This window comes from Rousettus aegyptiacus, unplaced genomic scaffold (assembly GCF_014176215.1).
Source record: "Rousettus aegyptiacus isolate mRouAeg1 unplaced genomic scaffold, mRouAeg1.p scaffold_m13_p_17, whole genome shotgun sequence".
Lineage (NCBI taxonomy): Eukaryota > Metazoa > Chordata > Mammalia > Chiroptera > Pteropodidae > Rousettus > Rousettus aegyptiacus.
In genome coordinates this window covers 9513598-9531001 of record NW_023416292.1, presented here as the reverse complement: position 1 = coordinate 9531001, position 17404 = coordinate 9513598, and positions in this window count along the sequence as shown.

The following is a 17404-nucleotide window of genomic DNA, read 5'->3' as shown; positions in this document are numbered from 1 at the left end:
CAACACACACCTATCACATGATCCAGCCCTTTGTCAAAATAGGTTTTCTCTAAGAGAAACTAAAGCATATGGACATCAGCAGAATAGGCAGAATAATTGCCACCCCACCCCCTAATCCTTAGTACTTGTGAATGGGTTACCTTCCACGGCAAAAGAGATTTTCAGTAATCAAGGTTACTGACTTTCAGATGAGGAATTTAGCCCGGATTATCCAGGTGGGCCCAATCTAATCACATGAGTCCCTAAGAGAGAGAATCCTTTCCAGCTGTGGTCAAGAAGAGACATTGCAGCAGAAAAAAGGTCAGCGGGATGCAATATTGCTGGCTTTGAAAATGGACCGAGGGGGCCATAAGCCAAAGGATGTGAGGAGCCTCTAGTAACTAGAAAAGACCAGGAAGCAGAGTCTCCTCTAGAGTCAGTAGAAAGGAACTCAGCCCTGCTGACACGTGATCTTAGTCCAATGAGACTCAGGTCAGACTTTTTGACCTGTAGAACCATAAGATAATAAATCTGTGTTGCTTTATGCCACTAGGTCTGTGATAATTTGTTACGGCAGCAATAGAAAACTAACATAGGTCCATATCCATAATAGACAAAAACTGAAAACAACCCAAATGTTCATCAACAGGCAAATGGATAAATAAATTGTAGTGTATCTATAGCATGGAATATTACTTAGAAAAAGTACTGAAATGTTGTTGTCCTCAACGACATGATAAATCTCTAAAATAATTATCCCAAAAGAAGCCAGACCGAAAGAAAAAAAAAAAAAAGAGTATATATTATATGATTCTTTTTATGTAAGATTCTAGAAAATATAAACAAATCTATAGTTACAGACCACGGATCAGTGGTTGCCTAAAGATGAGGGAGGGGCAGGAGGGAGACGCTGAGAAGGGGGACAAGGAAACTTGGGGAGCCGTGTGGTAGGTATGTTTATTATCTCGATTGTGGTAATGGTTTCACAGTTGTACATATGTCGAAACTTATCCAATTTTCTGTTTTAAAATGTGTAGTTTATTGTATGTTGATTACACCTCAATAAAGCTGTTCAGAGAAATCTAAGTAGGTAAATGAGGCTAGTTGTTACTATAATGGATAGTGCAGTTCTAGAAGATAAAATAAGAGAATGTATGCACGATGTTGAATATGTGTAAAAATTTCTTAAACTAAAAGCAATAATCATAAAAACTGATTGAAGTAAATTGTATTTCATTAAAATGAAGAATTAAAGCTCATCAAAATACAGCACTAACAGAGTGGAAAGGAAAGAAAGGGGAAAGATATGTGCTATGTAAATATTAATAAGTGTGTGTGTGACTTGTATTCGGAATACATGGAAAATAACAAATCAGAAAATAAAAATAGAGAATTTGATTTTTTTTAATGGGCAAATGGTTTGTGGTGGGGTTTCTCAAGAGAATACTCAAATGGCCAATAAACACATGGAAAGATGGTCATTATCATTAGTTATCGGGAAAATTAAAATTAAAATGTCAGTGAGATACAGTGCACATCCACCACCAGCATGGTTAAAATTGTAAATGAAATTAATAATACTAAATGTTAGAATGAGGATGTCGAACAATTGAAATGCTTACACTGCTGGTGGGAGTATAAATTGGTACAACCACTTTGAAAAACTGCTTGGCAATCTTCACTAAATCCGAACTTATATAGTCCCTATAATTAATAACTCCATCCTTGGGACATGCCCAATGTAATGCACACAATGTACACCAAAAGACACACACAAAAATGCTCATAACACCATTATTTGTAAAAGCCAAAAACCTGAAACAATTCAAATGTCTACCAACAGTAGATGGATAAGTAATAGATAATACACACACACACACACACACACACACACACACACACACACAATGGAATACGATAGAGTAATGGAGATGAGCAAAATACTGCCATATTCTCAAACATGAATCACACAAACATAATTTTCATTGAATTAAAAAAGACCTAAAAGAGTACATATCAAATAATGAATGGTGATAGAAGTCAAAACAGTAGTTACCTTAGAGAGAAAATAATGATCAGGATGTAAGAGAGAATGTTCTGGACAATTGATAAGTTTCTGCCACTTGATGTGTGTGGTAGTTGCGCAGGTGTGTTTTGTAGAAAATTATCATCTTATAAAACTATGAACTATGTATATATGTTGTACTTGAATTAAATATATATGTTATACCTGAATTAAATATACATAGGTATGTTTGTTGTAGTTGAATTTAAAAGTATACTGAAAAAGAAATTCTTATTTAAAAAAATTAATCAAAAAAATTTAAGAAGAAATCAAGGGCCTAGGTAAAGTCCTACATCAAGGCATTGGTGGGAGATATTCAACTGAAAGCTCCCAACCTTACCAGCCAGTACTAGCCTGCTCTCCCCACCTGTCAGCTCTCCAGATCAGATAATAAATATCCTCACTAGAAGGAAGAAATAGTGCAGCCACACAATTTTCGACTTGAGATCTTCCTGCTTTTACACCTGATTTCACTGAAACATTCTCCTTCCCCTTTCTTCACTCCCTGATCCCCTCCCTGTTTCTGCGTCCATTTCACTCCAATGAAACAGTGAAGAGTGGATTCAGGTAGAGTGCAGAGGCAATTACAAAATAGATACTTGTAAAGGCATAGCTGCCATTTGCGCCACTTGAAATATTATCCCTTATGAGTTTTCTCACTGAATTAGTGCCATTTAATGTGTGTATATGGCCAAGGGGAAAATATAAAATTGATCAACGAGAACAAGAAAATTACTCTGGAGAATCTTTGTGGCTTTGTGAATTGTTGCTTGACATTGTGGTTTTACCAGATAGAATGGCATGATTTACAATTTACTGCAGGGCTTGGGGGATGCGGATACAAACATTTTTACTTAAAATACCAGGAGCAGATGGGGGAAAAAAGTACAGACTGGACTTGGTCCAGATGCTGAGGATGTTGCACATATTCTGACTCCTACATGAAGGCATAAATAACACCAATTCCTCATCGTCCACAGATATGTGAGAGTCCTCACAAGGCAATCCAAACACTAGACAAATATGAGATAATTTCTGTATGTTAAATTATTTTAAAGTTGACGTGTTGCAGCCTGGGGTTCTGCTCGCTTTTTCTTATGGGGATATCTGGTGTTCTACTTATCCGTGATATCACACACGAAATCGTGAAATTGCACTACGAAGGCAAAATTCCAGAGGTGCTGGGAAACTAAAAACCACCCAATTTTTCAGATGTTTTAACATGCGATTCTGCCCAGCTATACTTTCCATGCTCAAAATGGGCAATTTCACTTTTCAGACTGACAAATAAGAATTGTGAGGAACTGCAAAGATCCCCAGACCCGGAACCTAGCATTAGAGCTTCTTCAAAGAAGCTCTGTGACATTTGACAAGAGTCATCACTAAACCTAGTAGAAGATGATCAGGCAAGGCCAACCTGAGTCTAAGTAGCTTCTGGTTGGTTTAGGCAGAGCTCACCCCTCCTTTAAGAGTGCTACCTCTCCCAGTCACATTGGCCTCAAAATCATTATTTCCATTTTGAAAGCTTCAGCATTCTAGCTTCTGTTGAACTCCAATTTCAGTAGCAGATGGCAATGGTTATAAAAGCAATAAAGAAATTAAGTAAGCAACAGAGATGTTAACTAAGGGACGAAAGCAAGATTTGTCAGAGATAAACTGCGACATAATCTACTTATGATCAATAGACAGTTGGCTGTATTTCTAATGGTCTGGGTATTAGTATGATATGATGCTCATTGCCTCAGAGGAAAGACCTAAAGGAAATGCGACAGACTGCAGTGTGAGGGAATAGTGGCGAGACGTAGGGGTGGACTTCCCAGGCTGTTCGAGTTGGCGCTCATCACAGAGTTCATGCTTAGGTCCTGTTTCATTCCACCTGCCCTGTATGTTCCGTTTTCCCCCGGTCTGTGTTGGTGAGGTAGAGGTGATAATCAAATTTTCAAAAGAATTATAGTTATTTTAAAGGTCACATGACATTTTTTAAATAAAGAATGTAGAGAGGGGAAAGACTGTCAAAAACAATTGATAGGATGTCTACACTCTAAAGAGGTTCAGCGTTCCCGTATTCTGGTACCTCCTTCCCTTTGGGAGTTCTTTGAGAATGGACCACCCCTTCTCCCCATCCCCCCTACCCCTCAATTGCAGCTTCTGAGAGTTTGAGGCAGAAAATCTGTTTCTTGCTCTTCTGTGCTCACTGCCTGAGAGATACACAGGTCACTTCTCATCCTGACCTCGGCCCACGCAGAGGCTGCGGCAAACAGGGACTTCTCAGAGGAGGGGCCCTGACTGGGCGGCTCAGATTAGGACAGAAGTGATGGTGCTGCCACCACTGTGAAGAGCGGGGACTCAACCCCACAGCACAGAAGGCCATGGGGGCATCTTACCCCTTACCTCTGTCCCCGGATGTGGCCGATAGATCCAGACAGCTTGGCATCCCAGACTTTCAGGGAGGAGTAAGGAAGCTCAATCGGAGGCTAATAAATTATGTGGGCCAAAGAGAAACTCAGAAGTTGTAGCAGATCACAAGGTAAAACTAGTTTTAGAAGATTTAGTAGGTAACGCCGAAACATCTGAGAAAATTTGCTCTTGACACAAGAAAGATTTCTTGGCTGTATTCATTTCTGTGTAGCGTAGACAAATTACTCAACCTCGCTAGTCTGTTTCCACTGGAACATTTTCCCGCCAACTATTTAGATAATGTACAAAAAATGCTTATTATACAAAAGAATTTAAGAAAAATAAATATTTGCAGGAGTGAGAGAAAAGGAAAAATATGATTTTAAATAGAAAAATAATAATAAAGTTTTACTGGCATTCTCACATAAAATATAGAACATCTAGTCCCATTAAGCCAATGGAGATAGGCTAAAATTTGGCCTTTGAGCTTCCTAGCAGCCAAAGCAAAGAGGAAAAGATGATCAGTTATAAAATATAGGATATGCACATGGTACAGGGGAAGCCAACCCTTTTTTTTTTTAAACAGAAACCTGGAAGGAATTTTTAGAAGATATTTATAAATAAGACACTATATAATGCAACAAAAGCATCTTTCACAAAATTCCTAAACCTTAAGAGACACATGTAGCTGTTAAGGTCCCCAGTACCCTTACGGATAGGATAAGAAAGCTGTCACAGGTCGACCAAACTCTTTCAACGAAATATTGTGAAGTTGAAAAGAACTGAATGCTTGAAGATAGATGCACTATGAGACGAAAGTAATTTGGTCGAGGGGGCTCATGAATGAACATGTCAGGCCCGCCACCATGGAAAACCTTGGCCAGTTGGACAGGGCACTTAGCAAGACTGGATGAATCCTGAGGCTTTGTCCCTTACTTGTGTCAAGGACAGACTTATCTTTTGTGTACCAAAGTGACATTAGGCTGCCTAATATAAATATTATCTATAAGGCCTCTCACCATAACGCACACATAGAAGGGGTTTTTTCGAATAGTTTTCTGGGTAACAGAATGAATATGTAAATTTCTGTTCTCAACTTAATACTTCCGTGAGCCTTTAAAATCATAATTAAACTCTGGCTACAAAAAAAAATACACAAAAGCAAAAGTCATCATTGTATCAACCTTAAAAGATTCCGTTTTGATATGTTAACCTCCTACTTAAATAGCAGCGGCAATGGGCTAAATTAACCAACTGTTGGATGGCAAATCCTCGTACGGTACGAGCACGGTTTCCTAACTTGCGATGGACATTAAGTCATTAGACGTTATTAGCCATGTGTGTCCATCCAGTTGCTCTCAAAATTTTTTATTTGTTCAAATAAAATCGACATAGAAGGATATACAAAAAATAACAGCTACTCTGGTTGAGGGTTTAGGGGAGCCAAGAACTCACTTCAGTTGGCACCAAAATGGGCCCCACCTGCCCTCCCAAACACACCCGCATGCCAACCAGGCCCTCCCCAAGGATGTGAGCGGCCAGCCTCCTCTCCCAGGTTACTGAGGTGGGAAGGGGGCATCCTGCAACACGCCCAAGGTCACGCAGTCTTCAGACCGCCAAAATGTCCTGCAGCTGCCAAACTGAACAAACGGGCATTTACAACACGAGACCAGACGAAAGCGAGCCAGAAGAAATCGTGGCAAGTTAGAGGGTCCGGGGCCCCTTCCTGACGTCCTTGTCGCTGGGTAAGCACTGGCAGAGGGCAAAGGGGGCCTCTTCACCCCCGCAGGGAAAAGGGAAGAACCTACCCCAGAAGAAGAAAAGGAACAAAAAAGAGGAGTGAAACACGCTGCTCCGATCTTGGGGGGATCTTTATTCCCTTTTGAGGACCCCTGCCCTCAACCTGAGCATCTCCTGCAGAGGCCACCGGAAGCCTCCTCCTCGCCTTCCCTCGATCACCATCCTTCAGCGTCCGCCTCGGCCACCACCACCGCAGCAGCAGCAGCCGGGCCGGCAACCCTGCACAGACCCCCAAACCTCCACCTAATTAAAGACAAATAACGAAACCCGTTCAGGCGGGGGAAGGTTGGCACGGCCCCCCTGCATTGTGTGACCACCTTGGCACCGAAATAGTTAGAGACCATCTCCCTCCGCGCCGCCTCCCCTCATTGTGGTGGAGAGCTCTTGAGAACGTTATTAGCTGGGTGTGCGCCTTGCCGTTTTTCCACACGAGGCAGATGGGTAATTACGAAGCTAATAGTCTGATTGAGAGAAATCAGATGCAGTGGTTTGCCCAATTAGATGATACATTAGCTTCCTTCTTTGTAAGCAGCTAATGTGTGAAGCAAAGTGGTATTTGCGAGGGTCAGAATCCTTAAACAAGTGCCGAGTTGCAGATTATTGTAGCTCTCTTTTTTTTTCTAATGGAGGAAAAGTGCTAAGTCTTCATTACTAAAAGCATAGAAAATGCAAATCAGCTTCTGAAACAAAAGAGAGAAGGGACAGGCGAGAATATTTGGTGTCCGATGTGTCAACCTACAACATCAATTACATTGAAATGCAATGCATGGCAGCCTAATCAAGGATAGTATAATTGTAATAATTGCGTGCTTTTGTTGGAGAGCTGCTGCTGTTGTTATTTGTCAACCATTTGTTCCTCTCTATTGTTAAGGGGGGGGGAGTTTTTTTTTAATGTAACTGAGAGATTGTGTAGGTAATGGGTGAGCAGGCGGCCATCCGCAGAATGTGTATGAGGGGTCTCGCTTCCCTGCTACATGGCAGCTCCTCTGTAGCCCTGGCGAGTTTCTGGGACAGCAAGGGACAACGTGGCCGGCCGTGACAGGGTGGCTTTTTAGTGTCTGTCCGTGTCCACGGTGTCCTGGGGCAGAGGCAAGGCAAGTGACGGGCCTGAAAAGGAAGGGAGGAAAGAGGTGTGAGCGGAAAAAGCCTCGTGCCCCGTCCTCCCCCTCTTTAGCAAATATGAAAAGACAGACAGGAGAGAGAGAAGAGATGGAGCCGCTGTGCTGAGTTCTCCACCTCGCTCTGCTCCTGGAAGCTCCTGGGGGCTAAAGAAGGATTCGTTTTGTTTTTTGTAAATAACCGTGACCATTGCCTGCAAAACTCCCACGAGAAGGAGCGGGGAGAGTTCTTCGTAAGATAGCAACAAAATGAAAGTTGCCGTAACTGGCATGCCAGCCAGGATAACACTGTCCCCGAGGTGCAGGTGGGGACACAGAGACTAAGGCTCAGTCCAGCTCTGTCCCTCACTGGCCTGGCGGGACCGGCCTCTCTCCGATCTTACTGTCCCCTGGCGTAACACAGGGCCTCGAATCCTGAGCAGCAGCCACCATGCGAGAGCCATCGGACCCAGGACGCTCTCAAATCTTCAGCAGGTTGAAAGAGCTGTCAAACACTTCTAAGTTTTATAAACAAATTTCTTCTCCTCTGCCTCTCATCGCCCTTCCCCCCCCCCCGCCCCCATCTAGTCTTCCTAAAATGCACTTACAGGGAAGGGAGAAGAGAAAAATCCAAGTTAATAGCCAACTCCAGAAAAGAAAAAAGAAAACGCAAAACAAAACAAGGCCATTGGCGGAAGCCAACACTGGGCTAGAAAATTCTTCTTGGGAGCAGCCCTCAGCATTCAGATCAGATAAGAGGTTTATTTTCTCACTTCGATTGGTCTTGCCAATAGGTTGAAACAGAGGCACAATGGAAATGGGCTAAAACATTTAACAGAGCTGTAAAATCTCATTCTCCACAGCTAAAAAAGAACAATCCGGACGTCTTTACCAAAGGGAGGCTTCATGGGCTGTAGGAGGCTTTGCGTGTATCCCTGACAATCCTGTACATACTCCAAAACTCACACTAATTAAAAGCAAATAATCAAATACATTCAATTTGAAAAGTTGGCAAACTCGCCTGTATTATTGCGTTAGCACCTTGGCATGGAAATGCTCGCATCGTGCTAATCTCGTTGTGCAGAAGAGCTCTTGAGTTCGCTTATTCACCCAGCCCGGCCCCGCCTCTCCTCTGCCTCCCCCCTGGGCCATCCCCCCAGCCCAGCCCCCTGCCGCCCCCCTCCCCACCCACTCTCCCACTTTAACAGCAAAAGAAGGAAGAAACGGGGCCTCGAGGTGGCCTTTCATCTGGATCTGACGGAGAAAAGACGTCCTTGCTCTCACTGGCTTATTTATCCACCTAGAGAGAGAAGGTCAGCGAGACACTGCAGTTTTTAAATAAAGTTTGCAGCAGTGAGCCGTGCGCAGTTGCCTTGGCGGAGACGTTCACAGTCCCCGGCCTCGCCCTGGCGCTGCCCTCCCGGGTTCTCTCCTTGTCAAACTGGTGGCCAAATCTGAGCGATGAGCTGACAAAATGAGGAGAAACCTTCAGACCCACCACATGTGGCCTCTGGGATTTGAGTTTCTTAGGGGCTGGTGGAGGAATGACAGGGGGGAGTTACCCAGAGAACTGCAGAACTCCTGCCCGTCAAGAATGGGGTGAGATGAGCTCGGACCAGCCAGAATTTTTCTGGCAGATCTGCTACCTGAGGCACATTTCTCTTTCATCCTGGGCCACTGCCAATCACAGCCTCCCAGCATCCAGGGCTAGGAGGAAGATGGGCAGCTTGTCCTCAGCTACGAACAAAAGAAAAACAGATAAAGTCACATTCAGCCGCATGACATTCGTGTCAGATGGAAAAGGAGCAGGTCATAGGAGCAACGCACAACGCACGTAGCCCGTTCTGGCGGGGGCGGGGACGGGGGTGGGGGGAGGGGACAGAACAGACGTGGGGAGCAGGAGCAGTGTTTGGGGAGCTCCTAGGTGCTCGGAGAAGCCGCGGGGACTCCTTCCCCACGAGACTTCTGATCCGTCTGTAGGAGAGGAGGCATAGGGGGCTGTTCCCGGCAAGTCCCAAATTCCAGACCACTTTCTAATACGTCCTAGAGCACAGTGATTAATCAAGAGCATCAACCTATTGATACTTTCATTAGTTCAGAAAGAATTTTTTGAGGAAAGCATTAGGCAAACGTCTTGGTTGACTCTTTGCCGGTGTGACATGCAGCCAATAAAAATGATAAAGGGGACAGTTCTTCCAAAAGCTGACCATTCCCTTCTCCTTCCTTCTGATCTGGTCCGGTCCAGGGGCTTCCTTGGGGTCCTCCCACTGTTGAAATGACCCCCTCTGTCCTTGCCAGCTTTCTGTTCCTTGTTTCATTCATGACTCAATTATTCATCCATTCATTCCTTAATATATTCATTAAACAAACATTTAATAAGTAATAAGGTTTTATAGGTACTGTAATAGACCCTGAGAAAACAACGGTGAAAAAGGTTAGATCCAGTAATTCCACTTTTGGGTATTTACCCAAAAGAATCGTAAGCAGGGACTTAAACAGACATGTACACCAATGTTCATACTGGCACTGGTCACAAGAGCCAAAAAGTCGAAACAACCAAAATGTCTATCAGTGGACGAATGGATAAACAAAATGTGGTATATACATACAATGGAATTTTATTCAGCCTTAAAAAAAGGAAGGAACTTCTACCACATGCTACAACATGAATGAACCTGGATGGCATCATGCTAAGTGAAATAAGCCAGTCACAAACTCACAAATATTGTATGATTCCACTTAAACGAGGGTCCCTAAAGTAGTCAAACTCCTAAAACTCTGAGAGAATACACCTCTGCTGTTCTAAGCCACGCAGTCTGTGGTACTCTGTTACAGCAGCCCAAGCAAACTAAAACAGGGACCAAGCAAGGAAAACCGAGAGGGAGGCTTCTGTGAGGTTTTGGAGAACATTCTCCTGAGGACCCTGGGATGCCTAGCAGCCCTCGGAAGAGGGGGGCAGGGAGCAGAGAGTGGGGGTCCCTGCTTTTCTCTCTCTCACTGCCCCCTGCTGCTGCTCGCCCCTCTGGGGCAGCTCTCTTTAAGAACATAATCCATAAAGTCTTTCTTTCATTTTCATTTTTGTCTCACACGTCAGCGTTGCTGGAACTTCATGACAGCGATCACGTGTGGGATTGTGTCCCTTGGAAGTCGCAGGTGCAAGGCCACCAGTGCTCTTCGTGCCAAGACCTCGATCGGGTCCCACGCCCCAAACAGGGTCACAGGCGACACCACCCTCTCCCACTTTTTTCCTTTGGGGGACATAACCTGAAGGCCAGATGCTCTCTGAGAAAAACCAGGACAGCTCTGGGGCTATGATTTGAACAGAGCAGGGGCAGAGCTGCCGGCCTAAACTGGTCTGGAAGCCAAGGGATCCGGGAAGCCACATCTTGTCCAATCCCCCTGCCGGTGGCGAGATTAAGCAGAGGGCTTTGCAAAGGAACTCCAGGAAAATACTGATAAATTGAAGGGCAATCGACAAGGCACTCAGGCTCCCTCCCTGAGCTCTACCTAGCCCCCTAAATTTCTGTCAAATCTTTTCTTTTGTCCCCCTCAACTAAGCCCATGTGTGAATGGAAACGTTTTTGTGCATTAAAGAAAATCAATGAAAACATCTCAAAAGCAATTTCGAGCTCCTCTTCCCCCCACGGGGTGGCAAAGTCAGAGCCCGCAGGGCTGTGCGGGGGTCCCGAGGACAGCCAGAGCCATGCGGGTGGCCGAGTTCCACCAAACAGCCACAGGCTCTGACAGCCTGCGCCTCCCTTCTCTATCCTAACCCAGGATGCTGTTCCGTAAAGCCAGCCAGCCGAGGAAAACGCTAACTCTCTTCCCCCGCCCTTAAGGATCAGTCTTCAACCGTATTTCTGTGCAGCTTTTGCCCCTGACCCATAGACGGGGCATCTGTGAAGGGCGTCAGCGCTGAGACAAGGGTGGGGGGAGCAGGACGATGGAAACTGTCCAAGATCTGGACGTGAACATCAGCTCTGCCACTAACTAGCTGTGCGACTTTGCAGGTCACTTAGCCTCTGTGAGTCTCAGGTTGCCCCTCTTTAAAGTCAGGATATCACACGGATCTCGCCTGGTTATTGTAAGTAGGAAATGAGATAATCTATGAGACCCGGCACATAGTAGGTGCTCATTAAATGGTTGATTACCACTATCATTTTTATCACCAAGGCAGGAGTCGAGGCGAAACAAGTTGTCCAGTGACCCCCCAGCTGGACAGACAAAGCTGGACAATGGGACAACCGGGAAAGAACAGTGTCCTGCTGGCTGGGGAAGAGCCCTCAGGAGCGCCTGCAGGAAGGGTGCCACCTTTGGAGGTGAAGGACAGCCCATTTCCGCCCCCACGAGACCAATGAAGAGGTTTATTTTTAACACTTAAAATAGGCACAGCGGAGCAGTCAGGCCAGAAGAAAGACGGCAGGGGGAGGAGGGGTATGCAGTCACACTGTGGCAGATGTCTTGGCTGGGAAAGAAAGTTCTAGAGAATGCACTGTGAGGTGGGGAACAGGGGGCTTGGGCTCAATTCAGGAGAGCTCAGCTCCCTTCCAGACGTGAAATGAGAGCGGCATCCAGAGGGGGTCCCGGGAGACCCCAGCGTGCCTCGCCTGGCAGCTGAGCTGCCCGGGACCAGGGGAGCCGGCATGCTCAGCCTGGTCTTGGAAGCAAAGCTGGTTCACCGGAGAGGGCTGGCAAACCCACACCCCCAGGGAGGAAAAAGAAGATGGGATTTCTCCCGGGGTCGCAACAGGACCCTGCCGGCCCCAGACAATGGCTGCAAGAGCCTCAACAACTCCAGCCCTGTTGAGGAGGGAACTCAACACCCTGGAGATCGGTGTGTGAAATCTGCACTGGGGAAGAGAGTCCTCATTTAGCAGAGAAAGTGCTGCGCTATCTATGTGTGAAAGCTTTTTCAACACTGTTCCCTGCTCTCCATATGGCGAACCTCACCCAGATTAGGAGGAACTGATGTACAAAACTCCAGCAACCTGAAAATGGGAAAAAGCTCCAGGACCCCGGGCGGGTCCAGCAGGGCAGGGTGGTCATCGGCCTCTCATCGCACCCCTGCACCCTCCTCAGCCCCAAACGCTCCCCTCAGGGAGAAGTGTGTTCCCTCTCAGTGGATGGCATCACCATCGCCAACAATTAAAATGATAACAATAACAACAACCATTTATGGAGCACTCGCTGTGTGCCCGACAATATGCTAAGTACCTTGCATGCATTATTTCCGTTAATCCACACCAACACCCTGTGAATAGGTATCTTAACACCTATTTAAAGTTAGCAAGATGGAGAGTCAGAGAGGTTGTCTTTTGCCCAAGGTCACATGGGAAGATTCAGAGGCAGATCTTTGGGGCCACCTCCCCAGAGCCAGCCCAAGAGTGGGGATGGGGTTGCTCCAGTGGAAACTGGGGGGTGGAAATCCAATTGCAGGTATGTGGGAGAGAGTAAGTGGCCAGAATCCCTGATCGTCTCGCACCAGGGAGATTTGTGGAGGGCACAGAATCAATGACTCAGAGACCGCCAGGTCTAGAGGGAATATTAATGACCCCTACCATCCCCTCACGGAAAAACCAAAGTTCGGGCTCCGTGTGTTGGTGAAACAGCCAGGACCCGCCACCCCGTGTTCGTTCTACACACCCTAAAGAACCTCCATGACCTCTCCCTGCCCTGTCCTCACTGAAGGAGCCCCCTGCCAAAGCAGGCGACCACATTTGGGCTCCCGCTCGCCCCCCAGGGACTCTGCTTACCTGTCCCCCTTCGTGCCCCATTTCCTGACCGCGCTTAAATGCACAGCTCCTGACCACAGCCTCCACGCGCTTCCATCTGCACCCTCCAGCCGCACCCTTCGGCTCTCCCCCAGGGTCTGGGGGCTGCGCCTGCCCACCCCTTTCCCTCCGCACTCCCCGGCCCAGTACAGCACAACAAAACGGAGCTCAATGCAAAGATGTTTAGAATGTTTATCTCGGAGATGGTATTATTTACAGCGACTCCACGCTGTGCCCGGGGCATCGCGTGGTTTGAAAGACACTATACAAACTAAAATTGTGTGGCATTGTTTGTTCCTCCACATTCCGCGCGAGAGAACCAATCTAGTAATCACTGTTTTTGCTCCTCAAATCAGGGACTCTCCATTTTGTGTGCATGGTGGCTAATCTGGAAATAAAGATTCGTAGCAACTATATAAGGCACTCTGGAAGCAGCAGGGCCTGGTGAATGAAAGAAAGGCAGAGCAAGAAGGAGGAAGAGATCGTCGCCACGCAGGCTGCGAGGGCCGCACGGTCCCTCTGAGCAGGGACAGCAGCCCATTTCCGGGTGGCGGGAAGTGCCACATCACATATCCATTCCTGGCAGACAGAGCAGGCCCCAGGGAGCACTCTGCCCCAGACCTGCACATGGCCAGCTGCAGTCCTTCTGTGAACCTCCCTGCCGCTGGGTCTTCACCCCAAGGTCAAGTTCTCTGGAGCTGAGACTGACCCATTCAGAACATAAGCTACAGAAGGGGAGCGGGGAGGAGAGGAGAGGATCAGACCAGGAGTGGGAATGGCCACACGCAGACCAGGGTCCTTCCTCAAGGACATGGCGCAACGGGCGTGAGGGACAGTGCCTGGGAGCCTAAAGCTACCCAGCTGGTCCACAGCATTACTGAGTTAGCACTGCGCTAACCCCTCAGACCCCTTGCCCTGCGTGCCGGACGGTGGCTTGACCAGCCCTTGTTCAGCCCCAGCTGACGCATGACCCCAGGGGTCGGGAGTGGTGGCCAGATCATCACAAGTGAGGCTTGCACGACTACATTCCTTTGGGACGGGCAGTGGCTCTGGCCTCAGAGCCTGGCCCCAGCTGACTGCCAACGGTGCCGCCCAATGATCCTCTCCCCACCTCCACCCGATGGCCCAGCCACACTGCCCGCGGCCTCCTTTCTCTGCCTAAGGCGGCAGCGTGTTCATTCCCTAACTTCTCCCTTCGCCCGCCCCCCCTTCAACATCCGATTCCCTGCGACACCTTCGTAATCTCCCCAGACCTCATGCGAAATAACCCAGTCCCCATTACGCCCCAGATCCTCAGTTTGTATCTCTATAGAACACAGCTCAGGAGGGTCCGTGAAGCAGCTGCATGTGGGTCTGTCCCTGCCAGATGGACAGACACTCCTGGAGGACGGACACCCAGCGTGGTCTGGTCTCCAGCTTCCTTATCCTCGGCATCCGGCGGAGTGCCCGGTGCAGTGTGTGGGATCCAATCACTGTGTCATCCCTGTAGCTCCGGGCTCTAATCCTGGTGACATGGAGCCAGCTGGGCAGTAAAGGGAGGTTGTCATGGATAATCAACTCAAGGCCCAAGACTTCACTGACTTAACTTCTCCCTTCCAGGGGCTTCCCTGGCACTCTCCAGGTTGTTGCAAAAGTTAACAGTTCCCAGATAGTTCACATTCTCTCCATTTGCCAAGTTTGAGCACGTTGTCTGCCGAGTAAAACTGTGACTGAGTCGCACAGCAATTTAACTGGTCTGATGCATGAGGCCTCATCATCCATTACCATGAGCATTTAGAAGCAAGGTAATTACAGGCTGCATTCCTGAAGCCTGAGGCTCCGTGGCTACAATCCTGGAGTTTATCATAATCATGATGATGGGAAGGGATTCCACTTCCAGACTGTTAAGACTGGCTTTGAAGACCCCAGAGGAAGGAATGGGGGAAGTCGCTGCTCCTCTCAAGGTCAACTTTACCCCCAGGAGGAAGCCCTGGACTAAGCTACCCCGACTGCCAGCCCTCACCTGAGGGACAGCGAATGAAGTGGCCCAAGGACAGAGAGGGTTCCCTCTATGTCTCCAGTCCCCAAACCCAGTCCTGTCCTACCTCAGACTGCACAGAGAAGCTCCCTTAGCTTGTCACCCACGGATTCAGGCAAAACCATTGTTCTGGGAAGAGCTTTAGGACAGAGAAAATCCTTTTTACTTTGATTACAATACCAGGGGACCAGCCAGCACTAGCGAGACATTACTGAGTTTTCTAGATCTCATTTTTAAAATGCAACTACTCCACTGAGGAAAAAAACCCATTAAATCATTAATGGTACGATTCAGTTGGTATGTGTTAGTGTAGCAGATTCCTTCTCACTGGAAGGGCTTCGGTTTGAGGAAAAGCATTCGATCGCTGGGTGGAGCACAGGAATAAACTCCAGAGAACAGAAGTAACTGCACGGCTTTGCTCACATTCCGCCTTGACTTAGCAACGTAGTTAATGAATTCATCAATAAACGAATGGTTGATCAAGTCGGCGAATGGGCCCTCGGGTAGGCCAGGTCTCGTTTTGCCGCTCTGCCTTTTCCGATGGAGAGAGCCAGTGTGCGGCCTTCCAGTCTCGCCCTCACCCCAGAGTGTCCGCGAGCTCCCAGGACCTCATCAAGCAGAGCCTCGCTGGGTGGGGGTGGGGTGGGGGGGGAGGTCGCCCCCTTCTCTGTGTCCACGTCCTTTTCTGTCTCTCACGAGGGCACCGTCGCCAGAATTAGGGCCCACTTAATTCCAAATCCCTAAGTCTTAGAAACTGTGTGAGATAATAATTGTTTATTTTTGTTTTAAGCCGTTAAAGTCTAGGGTATGTCAGAATACCCCACTGTGCCTAACTGATCGCTAACGTACACACTCATCCACGTAGTCATTCATTTGTCCATTACGCAATAAATATTTACAGAGCAAACAAAATGAGATAGGTACTCTTGGGAAAGAAAATTTTAATATGACCCCTTCTCTCGAGGAGCTTATAACATAAGGAGACAAGATTCATAAACCCAACTACAATAGCAACATGTGGCAAGGGCTTCCAAATTTAAGAAAAGGTGAAGGAGCGCTGTGGGCTCCAGGGGAGCACTTCTCCCTCAGGATTCTCGGTCGCCACCAAGAGAAAGCACCTCCATCTTCGGTAAGAAAGCGAGTAAATGGAAGGATAACTGAGAGCTCACAGAGGTGATGGAAATCCAAGAGAAGCATCCAACAGGCAGAACGAGATAGCCAGGGAGCTGAGGGGAAGCCAGCCTACCCCCAGGTACAGTCTGTTCCAAGGCCCGGATACCACTCTTGTCACTGGACACACGTTACCCCTGCTGGACCCACACTGCTTCCAGTCCTAGGTAGATGGAAGCATCCACCTGCCCAAGACTATGTCACCCGCATGTACCCAGATACCAGGAATTAGGACAGGGCCTGCCTGCCCCACTTCAGCTTCTGAAAGGAGAAGCAGGGACCTCTACAGAGTGTGGGAATCGTCCCCCAAACAGGAAATATATTAAGATGTTAAGACACCACTGCAGAGGGGCAAAGGGTCATTTAGGGCAGAGGAAAAGCATGACACAAGAGGGCCAGGAGCTTCAGGTCATGCCCCTGCTTCCGCGGGCCAGGCCTTGCCGTCCTCAATGTCCTCACCAAAGACCTGGCACGAAGGTACCTTCTCCCTCCTTCTTTTTCTTTGTTCTCTTCGTAATTGCGAAGCCTCCTGTCTCCCATACCCGCCCCCCAATCCTATCTCATCTACCATTTGCTCCGCTTGATCTAAGGATGGATGGTCTAGGATAGAATTAATTTCTACAGAAAGAACTTAATGAGGACTTCCCCGATAGATAGAAATGCCCCTTCTTGGCCTGCCAGGCACAAGCAAAGCTACTTAACTAGTCTCAGCAGGAACCAATAACGTAAACAAAATCATGGGAAGCAACCCAGGTCCATTGTTCTGCCTGCCTGGGCTTCCAGGGTGGTTGATTATAGTGGCCACCATGCACCTACTACGAAAACCAGTGGGGACACTGGGATTGAGCAGTAAGACTTCTGAACACCCATAAAACATGCAAGGAAGCCAATATGACAGACTCTGCCAACCTGCCGAGTAATCAATCCACCAAGCCCATTCCCCTGTGCCTGTTGATACGGCTGCCGGAGCCAAGTAGGAGCTGAGGGACGCTTCTGTCGTTGACCACTCTGAATCACTACCCCTGCAGAGCTCAGCCCACTTTCAACCCCAATTCTCAGTAGAAGTGCAGAACTGCACCCCTTTTTAATGACCTGGCACCCCTAGAAC